Source organism: Choloepus didactylus, chromosome 2 (genome assembly GCF_015220235.1).
Source record: "Choloepus didactylus isolate mChoDid1 chromosome 2, mChoDid1.pri, whole genome shotgun sequence".
Taxonomy (NCBI): domain Eukaryota; kingdom Metazoa; phylum Chordata; class Mammalia; order Pilosa; family Megalonychidae; genus Choloepus; species Choloepus didactylus.
The window spans coordinates 24,641,987-24,661,948 of record NC_051308.1 but is presented as its reverse complement, the minus strand read 5'-3'; the positions used below and the strand labels follow the sequence as shown (position 1 = coordinate 24,661,948).

At 36.2% G+C, this 19,962-nt stretch overlaps 1 protein-coding gene across 5 annotated transcripts in view; it reads right to left on the bottom strand.

The window, feature by feature from the left end:
• CHRM3 (cholinergic receptor muscarinic 3) overlaps window positions 1-19,962 on the bottom strand; it is a 551,777-nt gene that overhangs the window by 234,495 nt on the left and 297,320 nt on the right. For 3 of the 5 annotated variants that reach the window (XM_037821920.1, XM_037821924.1, XM_037821914.1), the window contains exon 4: window positions 10,040-10,157. The exons of 1 other annotated variant lie outside the window; for it this stretch is intronic. The gene's annotated coding sequence lies outside the window, so the exon portion shown is untranslated. Of the gene's footprint in view, window positions 1-9,998; window positions 10,158-19,962 lie in introns of those variants that run through there. One more of the 5 variants, XR_005214600.1, reaches the window with a different exon arrangement.

The following is a 19,962-nucleotide window of genomic DNA, read 5'->3' as shown; positions in this document are numbered from 1 at the left end:
ACAGCCACGTGTAAAAACAAATATGATATGATGTAAGTGGGTTTGAATAATCTTAACACTAAAAAATACCAGTGCCTAAAGTATTAAACATGTACTGATGACATAATTTGAATTAAGTTCAAGAAAGTCATTAAGTCTTTGTTGAAAAGCAGTATGGTAAAATACTTTGGGAAAACCAAAAGAATTATTATTTTTTTTAATCTCTTCTGGAAATAGATCAATGAAAATATATATGAAAGAAAAAAATAAAAAGTATTAAAACTTTCAATTATTTTTTCAGATTGTCAATTACCTTAAGAGCAGACAGTTTTGTGTATTAATATCAAACGACTAGTATGGCATGATGTACTAATAACAGTAGTATGTGATGGTGGTAAGAGTATAGTTGCAAACTCCAATACATGTATCTTTCAATTGCACAAGTTACAATATGTCACATTCTTATCTATGAAAAGTGGCATTTTGGAATTTTGTGATATGAAGACCACAGATGTGCTAAATTAGTTTAATGTTGAAGAGTTTGAAATTTACTATTGAAACTTACTTATTACTATGCAATGAACTGATCTTTCTTCCCCAATATTTCTAAATATCAACATGATGCAATTTACTCAGAAAGATGCTGCTGTGCCAGTACTACATAATGCTGTCCTGGAATGTTTTCACTCATAAATCATAGTGATAAATAATGTCTGATCCCAGCACCAGAGTTACACAGGTAGCATCAGTTTCCATTAAAGGAGTTTATTAACAAATACATTTAAATATAATATAAATAAAAATAAACCTTGTGCATACTTATCAGTAAATATGAATCAATAAATTATATATTAGCATTAGAGGATACATCTACTAATTTTAAAGTAAAATCCTGGTTCATATTATGAATACAGTATTAGTAAAATAATAATGTTCCACATAATCTGGCACATATTGGCCAATCAATATTGAATCTAGTGAACAAATGGGTGACAGGTGACATTTGTGATAGCTGTGTTTTTGTTTTTGTTTTGAGAGACTATTACAGTATCCAAGATTTTTCCTTAAGCACTTCCATTAACAAAATCTGAAGAAAATTGTAGAATACCTCCTCTTATAAAAAGTGTTAAAGTTCCAGGAGGAGGGTACATTACAGTTTCCTCTATTTGAACTTTTTCCAAATAAAAGAGAACCCACTTTAGTGAAACTCACTGCTAATCCTCTGGATGCCCCAGAATGTTGGGCAAATTGATATATTGCATCATTTCCCTAGCTGTAAGAGAACGATACATCAGGAGACAGTAATGGATCACTTAGCATTTGCTCAACAATGAATTGTTTAGTGACCATTTTCTACTGCCCATTAGGAATATTATGATGAATATGGTGGAGGTCCCAGTCCTCAAGGCAGATAAAGTCTGAAGGGGAAACAGTCAAGGAAATCAGTAAGTTACAACATAGAATGGTAAGTACTCTTGTAGATACGAAGGAAGAGATTTGGGGAAGAAACATGGAGTACTTAACTCTGCTGAATGGCATCACAGAAGAGGTGACATTTAATCTGGATCTTGAAAATAAATAGGAATTTGCCAGCAGAGAAAATTCAGGGTACTACAGGCAGAAGGAGCAGCAAGTGCAAGCGCAGTGTTTGGATAATTCTCAGGAAATAGCGAGACATTAGAGTGGAAGAGCGTTCAGAGGAATCATGGAAGGGAGCTGGTAAAGGTAAGCTTGCATAGAAAGTCTACCATCTTATGAGGCCTAAAGATACAACTGGGTCAACAGAGATTTTAAGGTAGGGGAGTAACATTATCCAGTCCATTTTTAAAAATAAAGATCATTCTGGGTGGAATCAATGTTGAGGAAGGATTAATGTGAGGTAAAACTGGGGCCAGAGAGATAATTAAGGAAATTATTGAAGAGGATATTACAATCATTCAATTGAGATGATGAGGCAGTAGCAGAAGCAGGGCACTGCAGCGTGAATCAAAGATAGAACAAAAGTTATAGAGATACCAAGACCCAGATTGTGGGAAGAGCAGGAGAGTTTTATTATCTTTTTTACATTTTTAAATTTATTTTATTATCATTTCTGCCTACACATGAGCATGCATGACAAAATACAGAGAACTGCTGGTTACAGTCCTTTCTTCTGAGAAAATCAATGAAATACCACCTAAAGGGAATGGAGGTGATAAGATATTTAAGAAGAATTTGCTTTGTGGTAAATATCCATTTATTCCTTATAACCATCCTGAGAAGAAAATATTATTTTCATTGTAATAAATGAGGAAGCCAAAGCTCAGAGAAGTTAATTATCTTTTCTCAAATTATATAACCACCAAGGTCCTGGCTGGGGTTTAACGATTGCTACAACCGAAGTGTTGTTGAGTAAGAGCCACTCAATGTGTAATGGATCATGACAGCTGTTAGATCCTAACTGCCCTGTGAAAGCAGAGAAGATAGGCAGAGGAAAAAAGAACGATGCCAGTGAAACGGCGAGTGCGGTGGGACAAGAGAAGGGCACGACCAAAGATATGAACGAAGGTAGGAATAGTCCAGTTTTTGGAAATAGTATCATCCAAATGAGAAGAGTTAAAAATGGAGAGAGACTATTTCTACATTTGTCTCCCTCAAAAGGATATGAGAGTGTTAAGGATGGACACCATGTCTTGTTTATCTTGGCATTCTTGTATTCAAAAACAAAAACAATTATTTTTATACATCTCTTCACAGGTGGCTCTTCTCGGCTCCATTGGCAAGGGCCACCTCTTTTGTCCCCTCCCCCACCATCTCCAGTCTCACTCTCACCAGGGTCCCTGTTCAGAATATTGTCACCCTCTCTCCATATACCTTCCTTTTTTATTCACGTGTATCCTTTCATCCATTACTCAATATTTCCCTTAATGCAAGTATTTTGAGCAGGGTTTCTCCTGAGTATTACTGGCATCGTGTCGTGGGGGCTGTCTTGCCATTGTGGGATGTTTGCAGCACCCGTGGCCTCTACTCACTCTTTCCCAGTAGCATCTCTCTACTCAGCAGCAACCGAACCTGTCCCCACTCATCATCAACTATCCCCTAGAGGACAAAGTCACTGCTGGCTGAGAATGACTGATTTAGAGGACAATGGCTTTACATTCCCAAAGGAACATTTATCACACTTTTTAACCTTCTTGGAAAGTAGATGGGAAATTACTCATGACTTTTTTTTTCTGTTAAATATAAAGTGAGAATGATATTACCTACCTCACAGGGCTGCTTTGAAAATTAAATTAGGTAGTATGAAGGAACAGTCCACATATAGGGATTTGTGCATAGCGCACAACTGTGCCCTGTAAATGTGAGCTAGTTGAATTGATTAAAGGGGAGACTCAATTTCGTTAATTGCTTTGCTGTGCACAAGTAATCTGTTTGCTTTAAAATGGACTTTACTACTTGGAAAAATGTCCCAGAAGGACAGCTTTCAGCATCACTGTGATGACATTTTGTTTACAACTTTGAGACTGGCTCTCAAATGCCTTTTTCTGTATTTTAAACAGGAAATAAAATTATTGCAACCAGAAGTTAAGGAATATGTTCAAAGTCACAGTTGACTAATGGAAGAAGATAAATTTAAGATCTCTGGCACTCATACTTGGTCTTATTTGCCACCATTGTTTAAATAGTTTGTGTAGATCAGAATACATATCTGGAAATAAGGTATACATTAATATAGCTATACAAGTCATTTCCCAAGAGGAGAGGGCTGTTTCCTTTTCTTACAGATCCACCTCTATTTAAGTTTTTACATTGAAAATGGTATTTTAAATATTTTAAAATCAGAATTCAGGCATAGGGCTTTCTAAATCCTTTATCTTATAGCATGTTGCTTGTAAAATTATGTGATTCTGTTTTTTTCCTTTTTAAGATGAAAAAATCATGTGTTATTCTTTTATGAGAATCAACCACAGCATTTTTACATTGGAATGCAATTGACAGATTTAAAATTAAGGCAGACTTCAAAACCAGAATAGTGATATAATGTTAGTGCCATTACTCCAAGTTGCAATTTAGGAAAATAAATAGCAGTTTGCTTGTTCAACTGTCTCTGTCAATAAAAGAAGAAATAAAGATATGCCCATTTTTTTCAACAGCTTAAAGAGTAAAAAATTAAAAACAGATATATCTACTGGTATTCAATGTAATAAGTAAAAGCGGTGTCAGACAAACTGACATTCTTACATCAAATGAAATAAACTACAAGATTTGAAATGGTAAAACTACCCACTTTCATGAGAACCTGTACATCAATTTTGAAAGTTCAAGTCAATTCCATAAAACACTATTCAAAATTTAATGCTGAGAGTGGTACAGAAGAGAAAATAAAAGCAAGACTTCTGAGTCCATTGAGGTTAAAATGACAGTGGAATTCAATATATTAAATTCTGACTTTAATGGATTTCTTTGAAACATTAACTGATAAAACATGACTACACATACAGATAAAAAAGAACTGATGATAAATACTCATGTTTCAGGACAGGCCATATCTCTTTTCCATTAGGGTGAATCTTGAAAATGAGTCCAATGGCCGTATAATATCCTCAGTATTCTTTATTACTCCTTTCATACCAGGTGTACAATTTCTCTTCATTACAGAATGAAATGTTAATGGTAGGTGAAGTATTGTTTTTCTTGAAGATTTTTTTCTTTTTAAGATGGCAATATTATGTAACCTAATTTTGTTTTAGCTATTAAGAAGCTTAGAGTCAAGTCTGAAGATTAACAGTAGCAACCATTGGTCTCTGGCTGCCTAATTCTACTGATATTTATTTATCTCTCTTGACTTTCCAGTTTTACTGATTTTTCTCCTGTCCAAATATTCTATTTCATTTACAATTATTGCATTCTATTTTTGTTGTAACCCACCTGAAATCTTTTGTGCAATTAGGCAGGGGAGAGACACATAAATAAAAATACTACTTTAAATATTTAAAGTAAAATATTTAAAGTAAAATATTCAAAACACTTAAAGAAAAATATGTTTGAAAAATAGAATGGCCAAGTAAATTTGGGGAAAGTTCTTGATTTCAGATTCTTATACTCAAATTTATCATTAGTCATATTATTAATATTATGATAAAAAAATAGTTTGTTTTTGAAATCTGTCCCCCCACCCCCATTACGGGAATGTGATTGAAGAATTCTAAATACATGAATTACTTATTCTCTAGGCATATTATCTTCTTATACCAAGAAATGAAATTTAATTTCTATGTGAAATGATTACACACTGTTGAGAAAAATAATTTTACATATGAAAGTCTGATACTATGTTGATAAGACCATCACATCCATTGAACCATCTACTTTTTCTTTCTAAAGTGCAAAAGTAAAGCAATGTAAATCTTATCATCTTAATTGGGTTTGAGAAAATAGGTCAGAGATTTAATAGATCTGTAAACAAGGGCATGGGAATGAGTGCTATCTGGAGAGTCTGTTTGGGCAGCACAGCAGCTGATTGGGCAACACTGGAAGCTATTCAGTTATTCACAAGTGCAGCTGTTTTTATAATAGGCTGATGTTTTCCATGAAGCTGTAGTATTTTACCTCTTAATGTTTGCCTTCACAACTCCAGAAAAGTTAAAAATAAGATTCCTCAATCAGAAGTCTTTAAAACTACAAAGTGTCCTAAACATGGTGGAAAAAAAAAAGTTTTTAATTAAAGATGGAAATAATGGTGAAGGAAAAGGGAAGAGAACACAGCCATTCTTAATAAAATCAGGATGAGCTGCCAACCAAAATGTTAGCCTTGTTGGTCCTCTGACTTAGTTCAAATCCTTTTTTAAAAGATGCTAATCTCTGCTTCAGCAGAGCATACCAGGTATAGTCTGATGAATTACAATTTTTATTGCACATTACTTTATGTATAAAGTTCATTGGCTAAGTAAGCTTCCTAGCTTTGGTGTAATTTCATTTGCTTGTGCTTAAAATAAAATAAAAATGCATTTTAATTATACATTCACTTATTCCACAAATATTTACTGAAGTCTAATATGGTCCAAGCAGGGTAGATGCCAAAAGAATATTACCTTTGCTCCAAAATAGTCACACTCAAGAGTAAACACAAGGGGCTTGAGAAATGATAGGGATAAAAAAGGCTTGATGTAATAGTAGATATCTATAGCAAGCACAAGCATGTATATCTTAGAGCTATCTGATCTATTAATATAAAATAATACAAATCTTCACAATAAACTTGATATTATCAAGTTCCTATATTGTGTCTGCCCTATAATAATTACAAAACACATTTATTTTTTACATTAGATTTTTTTAAATGAACAACAAATTTCTATGTCAGTTTAAGGGACTCTCTCTCGTTAAAGGCAAATGAAAAAAGTAGCAGAAAATGCAAGGTGAAGTACACTTAAACCAAGATTCATTTCAGATACTATTAATTTCTCTCTCAGTAGCTATTTCATATGGGGGCAATATGATGGATTTTCTAGAGATTTTAATTTCCCTCTGTCCTAAATCCAGACATTCAGAGATACAGGGAATTGAGAAAAATGGCTTTATGTTATTTGAAAAGTTTTGTTCAAACTAATGTATACCCTAAAATGTAAGGGGTATCACTGCCTGAATGCTCTCAGAGAAATTCCTAAAATGGCATATGAAGAATTTGTAACCTTATTACAGCTCTACTCATCATGGAAAAGAACTGAACACAAGGCCAGGATGCCATGACCTCCAAAGGAAATAACAAAAGGCATCCATTAATAAGTACTATTTTCTAATCTAAGGATGCTGCGGTGTGCTTATGCTTATATGTCTCTCTGTGTATTTTGTTTCCTTTTTTTCCCAAATAAATACTTAGCTGTAAACTTAAAACATCAGCTGTTTTCTTAAATTTAGGATAGCTCTGCACAAACATATTGTTTGGGCAAATTAGGTCCCCAAACACCTTTTACCTTCACTGATGAAAATAGTTTAGGGTAAAGAAATCAACTCTGTTTCCAGCATTAATTTGATGCCTAAGTAACTGAGTTTATAATACCTTCATTAATCTCAATTACCTGAATGTCATGTGCACATTTTTGTTGTGTTCTTAAACATAGGGCCTTGAACTTTTCATAGTCTAAATGGTGAAACATTGACAGTTTTATATTGAAAACAAAAACTGTCAACAGTGTAAAATAAAGGCTGATTGTACCATGTACAGAGGGTACTGACACGGATTCAAGTTTCCTGTCGGCTTCACTGCTGTATGCATTTATTGATTTCCTTTCAAAGCCTGATTAAAATAATATCACTATACCACTAAGAATGTCTTTTCTAATGAAACCTTTCTGATGCCACCCATCTTCTTCCCTTTCAATGGGAAGGGCAACATCTACAATTACATGGTGTATAAAAGTCTAATGGAGAGATTTCAGTGTCTAAAACAATAGATGCATGCAGTCATTCAGAGAAAAATGTCTTCACTGCAACTGGATTTACATTATTTATTGGTGAAAAGGAAGGTCCTCTATATGGTTTGAGCAGCAAGGGGAAATACCACGTATAAAATCTCCCTCCTCCACTTCTAACTCTGCTATTATGCCTAAAATCTACCAATATCAATTTATTTGCTTGCTGAATCTTGAGAAAATGGTGAAGGTGTGACATTTAATAAACGTCAGTAGCCATGCTGCAAAATTAATCTCATAATGGTGTCACTGTCAAATTATAGAATCCCTTTGGTCACCTGAGATCAGTACAATGAGGGGCTGGCAACGTGTGAGAGGTCAGCAATAATTTTAACCTATGGGTCACTGCCTGGAGGAGGCAAACCAAGCAGAAGGACCATCAGATTAGGCAACAGGCCAGACGTGGGAGTAGAATAAAATTGCCTTGGTATCTTCAGATATTCCTTTCATGCTCTTTCCCCCTTTTTGTTCCTGAAACTTAATGTCTCATTGCCTTGATCCTTCAACAAAGTCTGAGCTCAGATTCTTTATTTAATCCATATATAAGTGATCATTATAGGTTATTATTATTACTGCTATTATTATTGAAGAGGTTTAAGCAGGAAACTGACCTGGTATTTTTTCATTTATAAACAATTACCCTGGGTGGGGAACGGATTGAATGGGGTCAAGAATAGAAATGAGATAACTGATGAACTATTGTAAAAGGCTGGCGAGAGGAGAAAGTGATGAATGTGACTTAGACTAAGGTGATGACAGCTGAGACAGGGAGAAACAAAGACATGAGAGCAGTGGTTCTAAACCCAGGCTGCACATGAGAATGATCTAAGGAGCTTTTAAAAAATTCTGATGCCTGCGCTCCATCCTCAGAGGTGTTGATTTAATATTCCAAGATGAAGCCTGAACATCAACATCTTTTCACAGCAAGAGTTGAGAACCCTGGGTCAGAGATAATGCTCTGGAGGACTTAATGGGTTAGAGGTTGAGAGGTGAAGAAGAGGGAAAGATCTTATATGACAACTAGATTTCTGGCTTGAGCAACTATTTATTCGCAGTGCCATTTGCAGAGAAAGAGAAGACTGGGAACCCAGGCTTTTTATGCAAACTCTCTTGATCTTTTGATTTGGCAATAAATAAATATTTAACACCATACATTTCAATTCTGGGTAAGTAAAACAAACAAACAAACAAACAAAATCGACAAAACAAACTAAGACAGATCCAACATATAGATAATCGGTTGTACCTTTGCCTTAAATCAGAGAGGTTAAGGATTTAGGACTCTGGCAGCAAGTAGGAGTGAAAATCTTTGGAGCTCCTTGGAAACACATCCATTAAGTACCTAATAGCTCATGTTAAGAATAAAGGTGGCCTGGGGCATTTGGGATGCTGCAATTGTGGATTGATTCATATCCTCGCCTCTGTTTCTCTGTCTCTCTCTCCCTTTCCCTCCACCCTCCCTTCCTTCCTTCATTTCTGTTGGAATTAAATAACACTCTTTCTAGCCAAAAGTCATGGGTAAATAAGTAGCTGAGCTAGGTTTTCAACTCATATCTGAGTAAGTTTCAAGTCTTTGCTACTTCACAAATGTGGTTTTCAGCAGACTTTTTTGGAGGGGGATGGGGGAATGGGGAAGAAAAATTGTGATCAAGTTTAATTTTTGGACATACAATTTATATAGATGGGACCCTTTTTAAAATGTGTCAACAGTTCAACAAACCTCTTAATATTCCAAATCATATTTTAGAAGTTAAATAGAAGGAATCAATGAACTTTGTAAGAAAGTATAACTGAGTCATTATACATCATATACACATACATGCGAACTCACCCATATATATATATATATAATGTGATATATATATATATAGATACCATACAAATGTACATATACAGTGCTCGTCTCAGTACAGTCTGAATGGTACTAACTCGAGCTACAAGGCTTATATAATTATGAGAGTATAATTTCAGACCATTCCCTTCAAGAGGATTCATTTATGGTCCTGGAACTATAAAACTGTCAAACTATATTTTCTGTTTTTATGTCATGTTTATGTCATGATACACCAAGGGAGTAATTGTCAAAATCGTGAAGATCAAGGGATCAATAATTACTGCACTTGTGTAGTCATTTAGCCCATAATTTAGTACTCAGTTTTGTCTAAGCCTGCACTAATCTATGAAAAATTTTAAAAACTGATTTCTTTCTGTTAGAATTTTAAACTACAGATACTACAATTATTATAAACATACCAGAGTGTCAGTCATATTTCATATATCTGATTTCCATTGAGTTGTGGAAAAATCTTATTTTCAAAATCATATAACAATTAAATTTGCCCCATGCCCTGGAATGAATGTATCCTTAAATTTGCATTTATCACAAAATACAGAAAATGAAAGGGTTTGCGGGAATCTCTGATGTCATAATAAAAACACTTCTTACTCAATAGAAGGGACAGACGGCATCTCTGACCCATGAATTTAACTCCTCAGAACAAATTCCATTCTTGGCAAACAAAAACAACAACAACAATAAAAATGGTTATACATCCACAGGTATGACACATAAGGATGTATCATAAGTGTATATTGTAAGTTTTACATACCTATTCCAGGTGGATCATCAAACCAACTCAATGTGGACTGTACTAGGTGCTGAACTTTTCTTGTAGCACATCACCACAAAAGCAGAACGTCAAACAAATAAGGAGGGGGAAAATGAATCTAAAAGAAGATAAAAGAGCATGTAGGACACTTGGATCATTAAACTGTGAGAGGGAATTTTAATTAAATGATAGATTTCATAAAGGGAGATTTAGCCCAGCACTTTCCAAATGTACTTACTTTATCCAGAACCTTTTTATTCTACAGTGCCTATTAAAATCCTGCTATTTGAGTGAATGCCACATCTTATGGTCTCTGTTAATATGGTCACATACCCTCAGCTTGACACTTTCAGTAACTAGGGAGTACTATATAAGTGTTTCCGCTACTCTGTACACATAATATACATATCTATATTACATATAAAGCTAAGTGTGAATTTTCCCTCACAAGTTTTATAGCCAATAATTTAGGAATCTCACTCATCTTACTAATTCAATTTATTTCATTGCAATGAGGATATGACAGCCACTCAATAGTTCCACCAATATAACCAGGTATTTGCTTAAAAAGATGAATGGGATATGGTCCTACCCTCAAAAAAGCTCAACTGTAGGCACGTGGGGCAGGCCAACTCGGAAACAGCTCATCCCATTACAGGGTGACAAGTGCTAAGCTCTTGCCCATTCATGGTAGTGAGGGTACAGGAGGTGGTGCAGCAGAGCAGACTGTCTTTAAATTGAGTCTTTGAGGTTGAGTGGGAGAGTGACAAAGGACAAAGGGAGATGGGGCGGGGAGGGAGGACAAAGAAACTCAGGCAGCATGATCAAATGTAGGAAGCTGTGAGGGAGAACGGCATGTTCCGAAAGCTGCCTCAATGGGGCTTATGGCAAATAATGAGAGGGAAACAAAGTACACAAATGCAATGGCAGAACACCCTTTTACAGATTTAAATTACTGTAAACAGGCCTAACAATACACAAAAGCATCTACCCAAATATTTTGATAGAATTTGAAACTCTTTCCAAAATCCTATACACACTTTACCTTCTTCTGGCTTCATAATCTCTCTGGGAGGTAGGACAGGGGAACACAACCTCCACCATGTATTGGAGGAAACTGAGGTTCAGGGACTTGCTCAGGATCATAAAGTGAGTTAGTGCAATTGGGCCTGCAGGCCATTGCTGAGAGCGCGTCTCCATCTCCACAAAACTGCCAGAGGGACAGCTGTGAGGCCAAGGTTCTGGAAGAAGCGAGCCCACGAGGCCATTACAGTCACCGTCCTCTTTCCTGACAGAAAGTGCTCTGCTGTTGTGTACTGCAGAGCAGGCTCTGGGCACAAAGGGACAGTTTTCACTAACACCCTCCCTATTTCCAGTTACACAAATGAAAGCATAGGGCGAAAAATGCAAGACTGATTTGGTCCTGATGTTTTCAACTTGTGACTTTTAGGTACTTTCAGTAATAGACTTCTCTGTACAGACATATTGCAGACGCATCTGGCTACTGAAAACAGTACAGCAACAATGGAGAAACTGCTCTTTCTCTCTAACTCTAGCTCGGATTCTCAAATTCTGCCTTGGACTTAATTTTACGTATGAGCTTCTCTCAGACCTGGTGGTTTTGCTTCTGAAATTGTCAGTTCTTTAATAACTTTGCTGGTGTATTGTGGGGATAAGGAGTTTCGATGTAGATAATAAGGTAGGACTCTAATATTTATTCAGATGGAAAAAAGAGGCCTGCACTTATTTGTAAATGTAAAAAAAAAAAAAAAAAAAAGGAGGGGAGGGGGAGAGTGGGCATGGAGATGAGTGAAGAACAGATTTAATAATGTAAAAATTATGAAACCCAGTCTATGATACATAAAGGGGAGGCTTATATAAGGGAGAAAAAATCTAAAGAAGCCTGAGGGATTCACCAGAGAATCAGGAAAAAAAGTTGCTGAATCTGGGAAAGATTGTAGAGGATTATTTTTCTCCTTCTTCCTCTTATTTTTTTCTCTTTCTCTCCTTTAAACTTCTGAAGTGGAAATGCTTAGAATAATCTTACTCAATTCAATTTCTCATCATGAAGGTGAGAGACTGGAAAATCTTTTGGCAACCCCAAACTGCCTTGCCCTCATGAATGAAAGCAGAAATATATATTCTCAATGCTTTTCCAATTGAGAAAATGTATGTCTTTTATAGGCTTTCCGATACCTTAGGACATATTAGGAATTACTTTGGCTTTAAAGTAGACCGACTGCTTAAAAAGGCAAAGTCCCTCAAGACAGAAACCAATTTCTAAGCAACAAATGAGAAATGATGCCTTGAATATAGACACAGGTGAAAGTCAGACAAAATCTGGGCGGCAACGCCATCCAGATATGCAACTTCTGACAATTACCTTGTCTTACAGTTGCTTGACAAACTAACACTACCACAAGAAGTAAGCTTGCTGTGGAATAGGAAGCAGTATATGGAAGATTAAGCCAAGGTATTACCTCAGACCAAAACAAAGAAGCAAATAAGCAAATCAAAATGTCACAGAGAAACCTAATGGGAGGAAACTTGCAAAACGTATTTACAAGAAAAATTGGACTATACTACAGAATTCTAAAATAGTCAATTTATGGAAAATGTTTATTTCAAATGTATTTCCCATTTAGTTGTATGAGCACTTGAATCAATTCATGGAGCCCAACAGATCAGACCTCAGAAATTTGCAATCTAATTCAATTGCTGCCAAGATGGAGATCATGTCTCTAGAGAATATTAATAATTTGCACTTGTAGATGCAAAAGCTAGAATGAGAAAGCATGTTCTATGAAACTTTATACCAAAAGAACTTGAATAGATAATCCATGCACTAAGGATTGAATCACGTCCTCCACAAAGACTTGTTCAAGCCCTAAACTTCAGTCCTGTGGATGTGAACTCATTTGTTAACAGAATCCTCAAAGATCCTATTAGTTAAGATGAGGCCAAACTCCATCAGGGAGGATGCAGTGTGACTGTTATCCTTTTAAGCAGAGGAAACTTGTACACAGTAGTAAGAGATAGATGGGGAGAGATATGGCCGTGTGACAGAGGCACAGACTGAGTTGTGGATTGCCACAGAACCACCACCCCAGAACACTACAGACTTCAGAGAGAGCATGGTCTTGCCGACATCTTAATTTTGGACTTCTAGCCTCCGAAACTATGTGACAATAAATTCCTCTTGTGGAAGCCAGGCAGTCTGTGGTGTATATTCTAGCAGACCTGGCAAACCAAGACACCATGCATGAAGTCAGGGGTGAGAGGGCTGGTAGATGAGGGGGGCAGAGATGGAGGGCAGAGAGAAGTAATACTTTCCTGCTTGACCACTAACTCACCAGGCAGTGGCCACTAATCTCATCACTGCAACAACCTGTAAAGTGGATGCCACTGTCAGCACTTTACACATGAAAAATCTATTTTGTGAGAGGCTAATTCCCTTAATACACAACAGGAAGTGAACTGAGTTGGAATTTGAGTCTTATGCCTATCTGATACTTGTGTTGTTTCTAATTAAGCTAAACTAATTATAAAACAGCAAACAATAGGTAGCTTTGGACCTACTGTCTCACTATCAAACAAAAGGAAATAATTCAAAATTAGAAAATGTTATACTTAGGAAAATGTTCATTGTAGCATAATTTGTAACAGTGAAAACCAGAAACTATTTGTGCATGCAACAGAGGGACATTTAAGAAAATGTTGGTAGATTAACTGCATTGTATATTAAGGAGCCATTAAAGTAACAAATAAGTAGCAATATAGATAATCATATTGAAAGCAGAATATAAAAGTGTATGCTTTGATTATAAATAAATATGAAATATATAAATGAATAAACAGTAGCAGGGAGAGTAGAGAAAATGAAAATAGTTGTGCCAGGATAGATAATGAATGTATGAAGAAATCTTAAATCACATTTTAACAACATATTTTTAAACTGTACTCATTTAAAATATCTTTTGAATGAAAATATAGACACACAAGCGTGATAAACATGGGGGGTGTGTTTACATGATTAAATGGTTCCCAGCATACACAATATATTTTTATGTCATTAGTGATTTGCTAGTGGAAGAAGAGTGAAGGGGATACATTTAGTGTAATGTTGGGATAACATAAGTATAAGCAGAACGAAGAGAGTCAGTTTTTATAAATAATAGCAGTGCATAGAAAAATAAGATAATCTTTCAAAAACATGAAGATTTGCTGTCAGAGTTGCTATTGAATATGATTTAAAACAGATCCATGACCAACAGTCTCTCCCACCCTACACCACAGGTTTTCATCTTCTCACTTTCCCTCCATCCTATTTTCTCGGGGGTTGGGTAGGGGAAGCTAAAGAAAATGGCTGAGCTGCAGAATTGTTCCACTCCTTCATTCTCTGCTTTAAGACATAGCCCGTGTTCTCAGCAAGGTCTCCTCCAGTTTGGGGAAACCATTTTGTCTTCGGCTGGGTAGGCAGAAGGTACATTTGAAGAATCCAAAGCTAATTTTACCTGTTTGCTTCTAAACATAAAGGTGAGTTAAGGAGTGCTCATCATCTCTCTCATAAAGGTCTCTATTCATCTGTATATTCTTGGTCTCCTACATGGTTTTAGGCAGGAAATTCCTAGCATTCACTTCCTCAATACCTCCTGTCTTTTAGGAGGGAAACGAAGCTGAAGAAACTTTGTTGCCCACCCCTTGAGTCAATAATTTTTGGAGAACAAAGGAACTTCCTAAGTTTATAAATCTCACAAATCATCAGACATTCACAAAACCACATCCTTTGCCACTCCACTCCCTGCACTGTCTATGTATATGTATTTAAAAAAACCCAAATTCAGGCACTGTTCAATTTCTTTTGGGTAAATTAGCCTCTCTGTTAACTCCCCTCTCTCACTCTTTCTTTCAAAAAAAAAAAATATATATATATATATAGTGGAGACAGAAGCAGCCTAAATGAACTCATGAACAGAAGGAGGAGTCTGGGTGCCCAGACATGATTTTCTCTCCCTCCAAGCTGTGAAACAGGTCACTTATCCACCTGGGTGCTTCCAGTCCTTCTGGCATTTAAGGCTAAGTGTGTCACCTGCATTTGCTTTTTCATGATCTTTTAGAGTTTAGTAGTACTCCCTGTTTAATTCAGCCTCATCTTGCCTCCTGCTAATAAAGACACCTCTTGTGAGCTCTGGGCTGTGCGGAATGAAGTAACTCTCAGTTAAGAACCACCTTCACCCATATTGTGGCATCTATTCCCGCGGAAAAATTCACCAGCTACCCCAAAGCCCTATCTATGCCACACCAGAACCTAAATTTCAAAACTTCCCTCCAGCTGACCAAGCTGAATTACCAAGTTCACTACCATGGTGGTAGAGGCCTGCATATCAAACAGTCCCCTCTCTTGGTGCACACCTCATTTTAACTAACCCACCTCTCATTCTTTGGTCTAAAACTCCAAGTGAGAAAATTGGGAGGCATGTTTTAGACTGCTTTGTTCTCCTTCCTTTCCCTATGTTCTTGTTTTGTTGAATTCCCCAGACTCAGAAAAGAGGCATGCTTTTCTTTTTCTTCCTTGTTCTCATAGTCTCCTACTACCAAAAAATGAACTGAGATACAGACAGTTGAAGGATTTTCTTCTCTACAATATGACCTGAGTTTTCCTGGCTTGGCTACTAACAAACCAAAAAGTCTAGAAAATTCCTTCTTAAAAACTAACCTCTATTTCCATTTATAGCCATGACGGAGTATAAAGGATAGATTGACTTGAACCTACCACCTCCCTACCCTACCCCACCCTCCAGAAAAGAAACTTAGAAAATTATATAAAATATAATAACTCCTTCCACAAATTGAACAACAGGCCGTACAAAACTGTGATGACTGAAGGAAGGGGAGTCAATGAGAAAACATCTGTTTTCCACCTGAAGGAAATTCTGGAAAGTGGGCACAAGAAGTGAAATCCAAGCAGAGGTTTGCTGCCTCCTGGAGTTGATGAGATGAAGATTCAAGTGTGAGGAGTCCAATAAGCACATGAAAACATGCTCAACAATGTTAGCCATTAGGGAAACAGAACCACAAGATGCACCACATACCCACAAGAATGGCTAAAATTAAAAAGACTGACCATATCATTTTGGCAAAGATATAAAGCAACTACAACTATCATATACTATGGATTAGAATGCAAAATGGTATGACCATTTTGGAAAACAGTTTCTCATTTTTCTTAACTGTTAAATATATACTTACCATAAAGCTCAGCAATTACACTCCTAATTATTTTCCAAAGAAAGGTTAAAATATACATCTACACAGAAACTTGTCCATGAGTGTTCACAAAAGCTTTATTTATAATAGCCCTAAATTCAAAAAATGGTAGCGTTCATCAACTGGTGAAATGGATAAACAAATCTTGATATTGCCATACAATGCATTAAAAAATGCAATACAAAGGAATGAACTACTGATATTCACAACATCATGGATAAATATCAAAATATTATGCTTAGCAAAAGAAGCTGGACACAAAAATACATATTTTTAATGAAAATCTAGAAAAAAGAAATCTCTGGGGCCAGAAGCAGATCAGTGTCCCGTGCTAGGGTATGGGGTGGTGGTGAATTAACTGGGAAGGAGTAAAGGGAAATTTCTAGGTGTTTTAAATGCACTAGAACTTGATTCAGTCATAGTAACATAGGTGGTTCAATGTGTCTAATCTCATCCAAATGCACATGGCAAATGATGCATTTTATTGTGCCTTATACAGCATACTTGCTTAAAATAAAACTTTACCTGGGTTGCCAGCCTATTATATTGAATAATCCTATTCTTTTTTAAATATCAGAGCTGATCTCTTAAAAATTCAATATTTTGTTTAAAAAGTAATTTCTATTTTAGAATATTAATTTAAGAACATACTGAAATATTTATAGGTAAAATGATATATCTGGCATTTGTTTCAAAATAATCCAGTGTTTGTGGGACGGGGGTGCTCAAGAGAAGAAACAGATTGGGCATGAGTTGCTAATTACTGATGGGTACAGGGGAGAGGGGTTAATCATACTATTTTCTCTACTTTCTAGTATGTTTGAACTTTTCTATTTAAAAAGTTTAAAAAGTCTAGTGGGTTGTATTTCTTTAATTTAAATACTATCATTAGTATATCAATTAGATTTAGAATCTGTTTTAACCAACACTCTCCGTCCACTAATCCCAATACCTCCTGCTCTTTCTAAAGTTTTCTTACTTTTTTTATGCCATCCCTTATTTTTTTTCTTTTTATCCCTTGATTGATTTAGTCTACAACAGCTTTCATCTTAGAATCAACTTGTGTGACATGAATAGGTCAAGACCTAAACAATTTAAAGAAAGTAGTTAAATCTGGGTCTGATCCTTTATATTAAATAATAATGAATTTCAGTGCCCTTGAAGATTTCATTTAGCAGATTATTAAAAAAACAAACAAACAGTAAATTCTGGCATTCTGAATGAATCCTTTTTAGGAATATACGAAGTAACATGTAGAGAAACACCACTTTATTAACTGAAGTGAATAACAGGCTTGCCTGCAAGTTGTTTGATCAGAAAAAAGAAGCCAATTCAACACAATGACCATGAAGATGGAGACAGTATAAAGAAATTAAAAAAGAAGGGAAATTAGACTTAATTATATTCACCCTACTTTTCCTTTCAAGGCACTGGAATTCTTGCCTAATTTGGGGGAAAGTTGGCTCCAGGCTCCTAGTCACAGGAGTGGGGCAGGGATCCAGAGGGGCTGAACCCTTTCCGGGCTGCAAGCCCCACCTGTGTGAACAGGCCCCATGCTGACAGTGCCTCGTGGACTCTTCAGGATGTTGAAGCTCAGGATGAAGTCAGTCAGAATAGAAAATGACTTAGGATATAAAGAGTTGTGATCAACTATGTAGGCAGGGATGCCCTTTAGAGAAATTAATGTCTCTTTCAGTTTTGTTACACTGCAGAAAATGGAATATGGCATTTTCTCCCTGATCCTATTATTTCTAGAACTACCTGTTCTTTCTCTGAATAAGACCCTAAACTGTCTTTCTAAGGAGCAAGCCTGGACAATAAACATGTACTTAATAACCAGCAAAGAACACAGGTTCTGCAATCACACTTTGACTTAATAAGTTAGAATTTTGCTGTCAAGAAAACAACACATTATTGATGAAGTGGGAACACTTTTTACTGTTATTCTAGAACAGCAAAACATCAGCATATTTAAGAGTCCGGGCTGTACAGAGGCAATACATAATTCTATTACTGTAGAACTCTAATTTTTCTCAGACACAATTCCTTTGAAATTTAACTTTATCTTCTTGTAAAACTCTTCACATTTAAAAGAAGTTAAGGGCATCCAAGGAAAGGGATCTGACTATAGACCAAGAGGAGATTGGAAAAGGGGGATTCAGACATTGATAAACACACAGGAAAGCATACAAAGGCCTGCAGCAGAGAACATTTTCAGGTAGTCTGACTGTTGCATATACACTTAAGGGAGGTGTATATATATGTAGAGGGAGAGAAAGAAAGGATACTTCTGTGAGAAAATTACTTCTTTCCTTTAGGCTTCAGTTTTCTGATAGAGCTCTAAATTTCATTGGTTTGGATTCACATTGAAGACCTGTCAGAAAGTTGAGTGATAATATGTAACTGAGAGTGTTGAAGTAGGGTGATCAGGAACAATTATGGTGGGAGTCATAAGAAAAGACAAGGTCTTGAAGGAATTTAGTAGACATGGCCAGGGATACAGATATTGGAGGTAAAGTTGGAATCTAGGGGGAAGTTGTCAAAGAACATCATGAAGAAAGAATTAACTAGACTTCTTAACTGACTACATATAGAAGAAAAAGGAAAATATTCACATTTTTTAAAGGATAATGAATGAGGAGAATAGTAATTCCTTTGAGATAAAGGGAAAGGAAATAAGGAAATGCATGAATGTATATGTGTGTGTGTGTGTGTGTGTGTGTGTACTTTGGGAATGATCATAAATAAATACGTAGTTTAGAGGTACTGAGATTGGTGTGAGGATGGTCCATTCAGCTAGGGATATCAGCAAGTGAAAAACAGAAATTAAGTTTTGGAGAGAATAAGCTTAAAGATTAAAATATTCAGATGCAAAGGAGTGATTTGAGAAAAGAGATGTAGAATGGGAAGAAGAGAGAGTGTAGAACAGGAAAGGCAGAGGATTAAGTCTTAGGGAATACTATTTCAGGGGAACAGAGTCGGAAAAGAAAAATCCAGCACAAAACACAGGAAACAAGAAGAGGAACTGGAAGACCTCAAGGATCCTGAGGCATTCCTGATTTGGAGTGGGGGAGCAATGTCACAAGTAGCAATGGCATCAAGATCTAAGAAGTTTCCAAGTAGAAAACTGAAAGAAGAAATAGAACAAAAAGAGAAGAGCTTGATGATACCCTTTAAGCTGACGTTTCAGGATCATTTAGGGGTAGAAGCAAACTGGCAAAGAATTAAAGATGAGAGGGGACAACAGGGAAATGCAGGCAGTAGGTTCAGACTACACTGAAGAATTGGAAAAGTGAAAGGAGAGAACAAAAACATACACTAACTAAAAGAGACATAACTCTGCACACAGTGGGCAGGCAACTATTTTTGAATGAGTAAAAGGAGACAGGGAGGTGAGGTCAAGAACATTTTTTCAGAGCAAGGAGATATATGCCTGTTTGAAATATAAGGGAAAGAAGTCAATAAATGGACTAAAAGAGAAGATGGTGAAGGCAAGAGAGAAAGAGTGGAGAGTTCAGGTGGAAAAGTTAATGTTTTAGTTGAAGGGATATTACTTCTTCAGACACAGAGGGAATGATGAAAGACTGAGTAAAATAGAGGCAGGACTTGAGTGCAGCTGTACGTGGGGGCTCTAGGTTTCTCAGAAAAGCAGGCGA